At 41.8% G+C, this 8,734-nt stretch overlaps 1 pseudogene; it reads left to right on the forward strand.

The window, feature by feature from the left end:
* Window positions 1-6,620: 6,620 nt before the first annotated feature.
* On the forward strand, window positions 6,621-7,079 carry LOC127187034 (mitochondrial fission 1 protein-like; annotated as a pseudogene).
* The last annotated feature ends 1,655 nt before the right edge of the window (window positions 7,080-8,734 follow it).

Below are 8,734 nucleotides of genomic sequence, written 5' to 3' on the forward strand. Positions count from 1 at the left end.
GCCCGTGCCCTGCTTTAACATATGAAACTAAGTAGAAATTAGCCATGGCTTGCCTCACCGTTTATTTACGTCCTCTCTCAGCATCCTCCCCTCTCCTTCCACTTTCCTATTCTGTTCCCCCTCCTCCAGCTTCAGATAGTATAAACTGATGGTCATTTGAGTGGGAGCCCATGGGGCACTTGGCTCCATCACTGGATCTCGGTATGGATTTGGCTGTGAACTAGAAGCTCTAGCCAGTTTGGACGCCTGAAAGTTGACCCTTGTGGGAGTGCTCTTGTAATTTCTGGAGCGAAAGTGCCTTTGAGAGACCTCTTCTGAGCTGCTTCATATTCCCTCTCTGTTAAAAAGTCCAACCAAGGGTATAATCTCTTGACAAAAGTGACCTGTGTTACTGAGTGGTGTGTGTGTGTGTATGTGTGTGTGTATGTGTGTGTGTGTGTGTGTGTATGTGTGTAAGGGTGCCTTTGCCAGAGTCTTATGGTATGGTACAAGTGGCACAACTGATGGGCAACAGTGTCCTTTCTGCTAATGGACAGCTAGTGCCTCTCAGGTTGGGGACCCCGTTTAGGCATATCGACATTTCTAACACATAGTATGGCTGTTGGTCAGTAGCCCCTTTTACAAATGGCATGGTAAGTAGTTCACGATGACACCCTTTTGATGAGGACAGCAGGTCTTCCCTCACCTAGACAAGGATGGAGACCTGGGTAATAAAGACAAACCCTGTGTTGCACCCTCAAGAATGGCTTAGAGCCAAGATGAAAAAAAAAAAAATGAGAGCAATAGCTATGCTTCTACTAGGCACTTACAGACGCTGCCTTTTGACACAGTAGTTTACAGCTCACTGCTAAGCATGTCAGCTTCTGAATTCCAACTCAGAAAGTGTAACTTCCTCCCTTTCCTGTCTGTCCATTTCCCCTCTCCAAACATGGACCCAAATTCTATGCCTCTTTATGGGGACAAGAGATCAAGTACTTGACAAGAACAAACCACTGTTATCAGGATGATCCATCCATCTGAGAATATAAAGTCATTCAGCTTCCTGTTCATAATCCCCAGTGCTGGGTGAGAAAAGGCTAGAAGTGGAGTCAAAGCATAGTATGTCAAGGAAATAAGAAAAACACAAAAAGACAAGAAAAGATGAGCAGTAAGAAGTGAGGGACAGAGGAGAGTGAGGAGGAGGAGGAGGAGAAGGAAGAGGAGAAGCATTCCCAGTCACTCTGCATTGGGAATTAACCAAAAAGGAAGCTGGGACAGGAGGAGTAGTCATGCTAATAGAGCCTGCCACATTCCACCAGGACAGACCCTCAGTGACATGGTAAGTCCTGAGGGTTGTTGAAACATTGTTCCCAGAAGACACCAGTAATGGTACCAGAGGGTGAGTGGGAGGATGGGGAAGATAAAGATACTGGGTTCACAAGCCCCCAGCAAATTGGTTTGGGGCTGACCCTGCAGGGAAGTGTTGGGGGTTAAGTTAAGCCTCTTGCTTGTGTCTAATGGAGTATGGAGAGCTGAGGACTTGGGTTGCTTTTCTGAATAATCTACTGGTAAATACCTTCCCCAAAGGAATAAACTTCTAAAGAAATAGCACTTCATTAGGCTCCAGTAATTAAAGAGCTGACATTCAAAGAAGAAACAGTGTCTTAGTGATGGGAAGCAATGGGATTGGCAGTTTGGAAGGAAGAGGGGACCTAAGGCAGAAACATCAGAAATGGTTTTAGGGTACTTGAGTTGACTTCTGAGTCTGTCTGCTTCAATATGGAATTTTCCTGTTCTGAACATCTGGCATGAACTGAGAGGGCTAAATGCCCACCAAGAAGGCTCTGACCTAGGAACAGAGCCTCAGGTAGAAGCAGCTGAGGAATGTTCTGTGGAACACAATAGCTGGGGAGCTGAAGCAAGACCAGCAGTGCTAATTCAGAGAAGACACACATGGGACATCCCCATAGCTAACACCTGTAGGCTTTGGTCTTTTCAAAACCTGCTTTATTTAGGGTTCTTTAATGCCTCTTCCTCCCTTCCAACCCACCCACATACCCTAGATAAGAGAGAAAGAAGGTTAGTAGGGACATTTTCTTGGGGTGATTCCACTCTTCATAGTCAGCATTTCAACAGAAAACACAGCAGCCTGCCTGAACAAGCAGCAGCTGGAGCAACAGCAGGGACCAAAAACAGCCTCTTCAAACTTTTCTCTCTATGAGTGTCTGAAGCAAAGAGATGCTCAACCAAGTGATGTGAAGTGATTCAAGGTATGTAAAGTGATGTCTCTGTGTTTCTTGAGTTCCTATTTTTATCATCTCAGAGTTTTACTAGGATGTTCTCCAACTGACAAAGACCACGCCCCTAGACTAGGCAGTTCCAGGCTGACAAAGATCATGCACCTTCTCACAAGTTTGTTTCCAGTGGACAAACATCACTCATCCCACACTCGGGATCAAACAAAAACATGTTTATATCCACTACAAACTCCCAACTCTGTCACTAAGAGAGTCCTAGTATCTGTCCTGAATGCCCCACAGGTAGAGTCTCTCAGAGGACTTCTATGTTGGGCTAATATCCACTTATAAGTGAGTATATACCATGCATGTCTTTCTGGGTCTGGGTTGCCTCATTCAAGATGATCTTTTTTAGTTCCATCCATTTGCCTGCAAATTTCAAGATTTCCTTATTTTTAATAGCTGAGTAGTATTTCATTGTGTAAACATGCCACAATTTTTTTTTTTTATCCATTCTTCAGTTGAGGGATATATAGGTTGTTTCCAAATTTTGGTTATTATAAATAAAGCTGTTATGAACATAGTTGAGCCAACGCCCTTGTTGTATGGTGAAGCATCTTTCAGGTATATGCCCAGGAATGGTATAGCTGGGTCTTGAGGTAGAACTAGTCTCAATTTTCTGAGAAAGCACAAGATTGACTTCCAAAGCGGTTGTACAAATTTACACTCCCACCAGCAATGGAGGAGTGCTCCCCTTTCTTCACATCCTCGCCAACACGTGCTGTCACTTGAGTTTTTGATCTTAGCCATTCCGATGGGTGTAATATGGAATCTCAGAGTCGTTTTGATTTGCATTTCCCTGGTGACTAAGGATGTTGAGCATTTTGTTAGGTGTTTCTCAGCCATTCGATATTCCTCTGTTGAGAATTCTCTGTTTAGCTCTATACCCCATTTAATTGGGTTATTTTGTCTGGTGATATTTAGTTTCTTGAGTTCTTTATATATTTTGGTTATTATCCCTCTGTCAGATGTACAGTTGGTGAAGATATTTTCCCAGTCTTTAGACTGCTGTTTTGTTCTGTTGACAGTGCTCTTGAGTTTACAGAAGGTTTTTAGTTTCATGAGGTCCCATTTATTAATTGTTGATATTAGACCCAGAGCTGTTGGTGTTCTGTTCAGGAAGTTGTCTCCTGTGGCAATGAGTTCAAGGTTCTTCCCCACTTTTTCTTCTAAAAGATTTAGTATGTCTAGTCTTATATTGAGATTTTTAATCCACTTGGATTTTAGTTTTGTGCTGGGTGATAAATATGGATCTATTTGCATTTTTTACATGTAGATATCCAGTTAGACCAGCACCACTTGTTGAAGATGCTATCTTTTTTCCATTGTATGGTTTTAGCTTCTCTGTCAAAATCAAGTGTCCATAGATGTGTGGGTTTAACTTCAGGACTTCAATTTGAGTCCATTGATCAACCAGTCTATTTCTATGCCAGTACCATGCTGTTTTTATTACCATTGCTATAGAGTAGAGCTTGAGATAAGGGATGGGGAGAGATTCTCTACACGATCTTTTATCGTACAGAATTGTTTTAGCTATTCTGTGGTTTTGTTTTTCCATATGAAGTTGATAATTGATCTTTCAAGGTCCATAAAGAATTCTATATGTATATTGATAGGGATTGCATTAAATCTGCAGATTGTTTTTGGTAAGATGGCCATTTTTACTATTTACTATTTACTAGTTTTACATTTACTATTAAATCACTCTGATATGCAAGGAAATATATGGAATTTACTCCCCAACCCAGAGAAAGAATAAATGGAGGGAAGGGAGAAGAAGGGAAAGGAGGGGGCAAGCAGGAGGGAGAGAAAGGCAAGGAAGAAGATGGCAGAAAGGGGAAGGACTTTTAGCCTCAGGTGGCATGACAACCATGTAAGGAAAGTCAAACATTGAGAATTTGCCCCTCTTTCTCTTCTCCTTCCAACCCCCTATGACCGAAGAAGATAGCTGTGATTTAAACAAAGAAGAAGAAGCTATCCATGAGCTTCAGCTCTTTAGGCTGGTGCTGGTTTCTCTCACTTGCTGTCTCTTAGGCTACTGGCCCATCTGTGAGCCTGTCAACTAGAGCTCTCCGCCTAGGGGGTGAAACTGAAAGTTTAGCTGATGAAGTTGACAGCTGTAGGTGAATAACTAAATGTGACATAGTCTTGGCAATGGGTGTTCTGCCTGACAGGGAAGGGAATTTGACACAACCTCTCTGACACCTGTGGTCTGAGAGACAAGGAACAGCTCCATATTTATTCTGCAGTTTGCCCAGTGAATTAGTCACCTTTGGAATTATTTACTCCTGTTTTCATCCTGTGACATGCATGCGCTACCTCAGGAAAGCCTGTACACCAGCTGTCATTGGGATCATTGCAGTATGTTTGTCCTGCCCGGCTATGCTGTCCTCTGGAGCACTGAGAATGTAGAAAAGGCACAAAGCTGGCATGCTTTGTAAAAATCCACTTTGCTTTCTCTTAAGGAAAAGCTCTAGCTTAAAAATATGTGTATTCTTCTGTTTCCATATTCAGTCTTTTAAAAAATTTTTTATTAATTTATTCATTTTACATCTCAATAGTTATCCCATCCCTTGTATCCTCCCATTCCTCCCTCCCTCCCTCTTTCCCCCTACTTCCCTCCCCTATGACTGTGACTGAGGGGGGCCTCCTCCCCCTGTATATGCTCATAGGGTATCAAGTCTCTTCTTAGTCACCTGCTATTCTTCCTCTGAGTGCCACCAGGCCTCCCCATCCAGAGGACGTGGTCAAATATGGGGCACCAGGGTTTGTGTGAAAGTCAGTCCCCACTCTCTGCTCAACTGTGGAGAATGTCCTGATCATTGGCTAGATCTGGGTCAGGGTTCGATGTTTACTGCATGTATACTCCTTGGCTGGTGTCATAGTTTGACATATACAGTCTTGTTAAAAATGACTGTGCAGGAGACAGAGGCAGGTGGATCACTGTGAGTTCAAGGCCAGACTGGTCTACAAAGTGAGTCCAGGACAGCCAAGGCTAACATAGAGAGACCCTGTCTCAAAAAACAAAACAAAACAAAAAGACAGTCCAAAAACTTTAATTTTATTTTAGTTAGAATGTTTGCTCCTGAGTATTGACAAATGGATTCATCAATTCAGAAAACTGTGTTATGTTCACATAGAAATGGTTGTTGTAATCACTGGATGTTAAAAAGCCTCTATTCCTATGGATATCCTTGATTTTTTTTCCATTTTATGGATGTTAGAGGCTGATGTGTCTTCACTCCAGGCCTTTCCAGTGTTGGAATGTCTGTGGAGTTCCAGCTAAGTTCTCTACCACCCCCACCCCTTTTTCTGTCTGGTATTTCCTAACCTGCTTTCCATCAGATTCTAAGACTTCCCTTTTTCTATTTTCCACTTGGCCTATGAGTGGAAGAAAAGATACACAGTCTATCCTTTCTGCAGCAGATGTGATAAATCTGACTCATTGGACAGTACCCATCAATGCCAGGTTAGGGTAGAAAACACATGGCATAGTGAATACTCTGCAGTTCAAGGTTTGAGACAGTAGAGTTGTCCCACAGAGGGTTTTCAGCGGTGCCATCAATCGCAGAAGTAAAGCTGAAGTGGCTTCATGGTTTCCTAGGATACCACAAGATTCTTCCCTACTGCCCTCACCAATCCCCCAACTACAGACACCTGCTTTCCTTAAAGTATAAAACCAAAGCCTACATACCAGAACTCAGGCACCTCCTGCTTCTACTGCAGACACCTGTAGGGCATTAGTTTTACACTATTATCCAAGCAAAGCTGGCCAATAGTAACTTCAAACAGGTGTTCCAAGTTTGTGACGTACATTTATTTACTGGACATAGCCTCAGACCTCAGCATGATAGAAAGTCATGGAGCTACTGATTACCTGAAAAAACAGAATTTCTTTTGAAAACACTTTGGAGTCTAACTCCAAACACTTACAAAAGTTAAATCAATATCATATAAGCATTTCAAATAGACCCATAACCCCTAATTAAGTAAAGGCAGTAATTAAAAGCCTCTAGGCAAAAAAGCCCAGGGCTAGTTGGGGTTAGCTCAGAATTCTACCAGACTTTCCTTTCAAAGAAGACTTGATACCAATACTCCTCAAATTATCACACAAAATAGGAGCAGAGAAACAACATTGCCCAATTCATTTTATGAGGTCTCAGTTACCTCAATACCCAAACTAGATAAAGACTAAAGAAAGAGAAATATAGACCAATTTCCCTTATGAACATAGATACAAAAATTCTCAATGGATGGTGGAAGTGCCTCTCCAACCCTGCTACTGGACCATGGAGACTGTAACCCAATAGAAACCTTAGTGTGAGGCTTGCAGAGGTGGAGGTCATGGAGGCTTTGGTGAACAGGCTGGTGTCTGTGGAGGGTCTGAAGAATTCTGAAAGGAAATTTCAGTCTGAGCAGAGAGCTGGCTCTGTGTCCATGAACAGGCAGTGTGAGTATGCCTGGTGCCTACTGCGAAGCAAGTACAATGACATCACATCTGTAAAGGGATCATGCTGCTGGAGGAGCTGTTGCCCAAAGGGAGCAAAGAGGAGCAGCGGGATTATGTCTTGAACCTGGCAGTGGGCAACTGCTGGCTCAAGAAATATGAAAAGGCCCTAAGTATATTCAAAGGCTACTGCAGACTGAAGCCCAGAGCAACCAGGCGAAGGAGCTGGAACACCTCATGGAAAAAGCCATGAAGAAAGGTGGACTGGTAGGCATGGCCATTGTTGGTGGCATGTCCCTAGGTGTGGGGGGATGGCTGGACTCATCAGACTTGCTGTCTCTATGTCCAAATCCTGAAGGCAGCCTCACCTGCTCTCTGCCCCGGAGGTTCTTGGGAGCCTGGAGGACACTGTAATAGGGTCCTGACCATTCTCACCACCGCCTCCTCTTTTCTTCTGCAAGCCCTGCCCACCTCTGCAGTCTCTGATACCCTCAGCCTCCCAATCCCTGACATCTGTTGATTATCTCTAAGTCATGCTTTGCAATGAGTGTAAACAAAAGTGGGCTGTGGCTTAGGAAAAAAATGATTGCAAACCAAATCCAAGAATACATCAAAAAGATCATCCACCATGATCAAGTAGGCTTTATCCAAAATATAGAGGGTACTTCAACATATGTAAATTGATAAATGTGACCCAACATATAAACACACTGGAAGACAAAAACATACATGGTTATCTCATTAGATGTAAAAAATGAAGAAATCAAAGGATCATTATTTTCAGATTATATGATAGTATATACAAGTGACCCTAAAAATTCTACCTGGAAACTCCTATAGTTGATAAACCCCTTCAGCAAAGTAGCTGGATACAAGGTTAATTCAAAGAAATTACTAGCCTTCTGGACACCAATGACAAACAGACTGAGAAAGAAAACTGGGGAACAACACCTTTCACAATTGCCACAAGTAATATAAATATCTTGGGGTAACTCTAACCAAGCAAGGGAAACATTAGTATAGTGAAAATGTCATCTCTAAAGGGAGAAATTTAAGAAAATATCAAAAGATGGAACGATTGCCTGTGCTCATGCATCAGTGGTATTAATATGGTAAAGAAAATGGCCATTCTACAAAAATCAATCTACAGATTTAATGCAATCTCCCATCAACATTTTAAAACAATTTCTCATGAATCTTGAAAGGAAAAAAAAATTCTACCTCTTGTGGAAACACAAAATAACAGGATAACTAAACGAGTTCTGAATAGTAAAATACTGCTGGAGGTATTATCACTCGGGACTTCAAACTATATTGAAGAGGTATTGTAGTAAGCATGGTGTTGGCACAAAAGCAGACATGTTGATTGAAGGAATCAAATTAAAACTCCAGACATAAATCCACACACCCATGGACATCTAGTTTTTTTTTTAAGTAAAGAAGCCAAAATCATTACACTGGAAGAAAGACAGCATCTTCAACAAACGGTGCTGGTCAAACTGGATGGCTGCATGTAGAAGAATCTAAGTAGATTCCTACTTATCACCCTGCACAAAACTTAACTCCAAATGGATCAAGACTTCAACTACAACCAGATACACTGAACCTAACAGAAGAGATAATGGAATATAGCCTTGAACTCATTGGCACAGAGAAAGACTTTATGAACAGAACACCAATAGTCAAGGCACTAAGATCAGTAATCAGTAGGAAATAGGAACTCATGAAACTGAAAAGCTTCTGCAAGTCAAAAGACACCGTCATTCAGATAAAGTGACAGCCTACAGAATAGGAAAACACTTTTTAACAGCCATACACCTGATAGACATCTAATATTCAAAATATGCAATGAACTAAAAAACTACATATCGAGAATAAATAATCCAATTATAATGGGGTACAGATCTAAACAGAATTTTCAAGAGAAAACAAATAGCTGAGAAACATTTAAGGCAATGTTCAACATCCTTAGCCATTAGGGATTCGCAAATCAAAACAACTTTGTGACTCC

The sequence above is a fragment of the Acomys russatus genome, chromosome 3 (assembly GCF_903995435.1).
Source record: "Acomys russatus chromosome 3, mAcoRus1.1, whole genome shotgun sequence".
Classification (NCBI taxonomy): domain Eukaryota; kingdom Metazoa; phylum Chordata; class Mammalia; order Rodentia; family Muridae; genus Acomys; species Acomys russatus.